General features: G+C 51.0%; 1 pseudogene; it reads left to right on the top strand.

Moving 5' to 3' along the window:
* Positions 1-1,141: 1,141 nt before the first annotated feature.
* On the top strand, positions 1,142-2,358 carry LOC123460054 (annotated as a pseudogene).
* Positions 2,359-2,893: the final 535 nt, after the last annotated feature.

The raw sequence follows: 2,893 nt of genomic DNA, 5'->3' as shown, positions 1-2,893 counted from the left end.
CATTGCAGGGGCCTATGCAATGAACTCCAGATGCAGGAGCTACCTTGTGCATCTGGCTTTACTGGGGAATCGAACCCAGGTCTTTAGGCTTTGTAGGCAAGCTCCTTTGTAAAACCCCATGGAAAAATCCCAAAGCTAAAACAGCCCCAGTTGCAAAAACTCTGTCTCAGTTTCCCGGAACCCAGGAGGTCACCACCCTGCCTATGGTTGCTTCAGACTTAGCCAAGCAACACAGGTGGATTCCACCAATCAGAAAGTCCCTTAAGCAAGACCCCCTCCCTAACCCCTTGAGCAAGACCCCCTCCCTAGCTTTGTGGTTGAACTCCACCAATCAGAATCCTCCAGTCCCTTAAGCAAACTCCCTTAAGCAAACCTTGCTCAACTACCTAGTTCCCAAATCCCGTCTCGGTTCCTGGAACCCAGCTATGCCCCCCGATAACCCTGAAACAGCCTAACATTGACCAATGATAAGATTGTAACCATGCATCTGCTTCTGTACACCAGCTTCTGCCCTCCCTAACCCTATAAAAAGAACCCTCTACCTTGCCCAGCGCGCTCAGCCTCTCGAACGACTGGAGTGCCCGCAGGCGCCTGTGTGAACAATAAAGCTGCCTTTTGCCTTTGCATCCAGTGGCTCGATCTTGGTTCTTGGGCGCGGGTCTCCAGCCGCGGAAGATACCCTCCGGGAATCTTTCAATTGGGGGCTCGTCCGGGATTAAGACACCCCCCCCCCCGCCCAACCCAACCACTGCCCACTGGAAGGTAAGCGATTGACCTGGTGCACCGCTCCGTTTGTCTGCTCTGTTTGTCTAAGTCTGGTTTCGTTTTTGACTGTTTGCGCCGCGTTAGAAAATCGGCTCGGATCCGATGTCGTTCTGTATCTGGGCGGCCTGAAAAGGAGCTGATGGGCTCGGACTTCTCCCCCACCACCCTGGAGGACGCTCCAGGGAATCTGGGAGCCCAATTTTTCGGGGCTCAACAAGTATCCAAGGGATACGTTAGTCTGTTGGGTGGACGAACAGTCCTCCCGTCTGAACCTGCATTTTCGGTTTGTTACCGAAGCCGCGCTACGCGTCTCTGTGCTGGCTGTCTCTCTGTAGTCTTAGTCCTTGGTGTCTGTTTAGTGTTGTCTCTTGACAAAATGGGTCAAAAAGTTGTAACCCCCCTGAGTTTAACCCTAGATCATTGGAAAGACGTTCGGAAGATCGCCTCCAACCAGTCAGTAGACGTCAAAAAGGAGAAATGGCAAACTTTCTGCTCCGCAGAATGGCCCACTTTCAATGTGGGCTGGCCAAGGGATGGAACTTTTAACCTCTCTACTATTTTACAAGTGAAAGCTAAAGTGTTTGATCGTGGCCCTCATGGACACCCAGATCAAGTCCCCTATATAGTCACCTGGGAGAGTCTGACAGTCGACCCGCCACCCTGGGTTATTCCTTTTACTCCTCCTCAATCTACCCCACCACTGCCTATCCCTGCCCCTACCTCCTCCTCCTCTTGTTGTCCAGTTGATACCAAGAAGCCCCTAAAACAGTACTTCCCCCGGACCCCAATACCCCCCTTATAGATCTCCTCTCAGAAGAACCCCCCCCATATAGATCTCAGATCCAAAATACCCCTAGTCACCAGCCGCCGGCCCCTTCAGCCCCACCCAAGCTCCCTTCCCCAGTGGCTGGACGTCTGAGGAGCCACCGAGAGCAGCCACCAAAGGAAGAGACTTCACAAGCCTTTCCCTTGAGGCGGGGGCCAGGGAACCAGGTTCAATATTGGCCCTTCTCTGCCTCAGACTTATATAATTGGCGGACCCACAACCTGCCTTTCTCCAAAGACCCTACCACCTTGACTAACCTGATTGAATCTATCTTAGTTACCCATCAACCCACTTGGGATGATTGCCAACAACTCTTACAAGCTCTTCTTATGTCAGAAGAGAAACAGAGAGTCTTTCTGGAAGCCCGAAAAAATGTTCCGGGCGATAACAGGAGACCTACCCAGATACTAGATGAGATTAATGATGCTTTTCCTTTGACTCGTCCCGACTGGGATCACACCTCAGCAGACGGTAGGGGACACCTACGCCTTTATCGCCAGTTGCTCATAGCAGGCCTCCGTGGTACTGGGCGCCACCCTACTAATTTGGCCAAGGTAAAGCAAGTAATACAAAAACCAGATGAATCCCCTGCTGCCTTTCTAGAGAGAATTAAGGAAGCCTATCACATGTACACCCCCTATGATCCGGAGGATCCTAATCAGGGGATAAATGTGTCCATGACTTTTATCTGGCAGTCTGCCCCAGATATTAGAAATAAATTTCAAAGATTAGACAATTTACAGGGACAGTCTCTCCAAGATTTATTAAAGGAAGCAGAAAAGATTTTTAATAAGCGAGATACACCAGAAGAGAGAGAAGACCGCTTACGTAGGGAGGCAGAAGACAGGAAGGACAAACTTAGGAAAGAAGCAGAGGAAAGGGAAAATGCAAGAGAATGCAAAAGAAGCAAAGAATTGAGCCGTCTCTTGGCCACTGTAGTACAGAACAGTGACAGGACTAATAAGTTGGGAGACCAAAGGGGACCCAGACCCAGAGTGGATTGGGACCAATGTGCATATTGCAAAGAAAAAGGACACTGGGTAAAGGACTGTCCTAAAAGACCCAGAAAACCAACGGATTCCACCCCAAAGTCCCACTTGTTGGCCCTAGATAAAGACTAGGGCAGTCAGGGCCAGGAGCTCCCCCCCCTCGAGCCTAGGTTAACTCTTACTGTTGGGGGGCACCCTGTCACCTTCCTAGTGGACACCGGCGCCCAGCATTCAGTCCTCACCAAATTCCCTGGACCCCTGAGCGACCGGACTGCCTGGGTACAAGGTGCCACAGGAGGAAAACAATACCACT

The sequence above is a fragment of the Jaculus jaculus genome, chromosome 4 (genome assembly GCF_020740685.1).
Source record: "Jaculus jaculus isolate mJacJac1 chromosome 4, mJacJac1.mat.Y.cur, whole genome shotgun sequence".
Lineage (NCBI taxonomy): Eukaryota > Metazoa > Chordata > Mammalia > Rodentia > Dipodidae > Jaculus > Jaculus jaculus.
The sequence above is the reverse complement of the archived record's forward strand: the minus strand, read 5'-3'. Positions and strand labels throughout refer to the sequence as shown.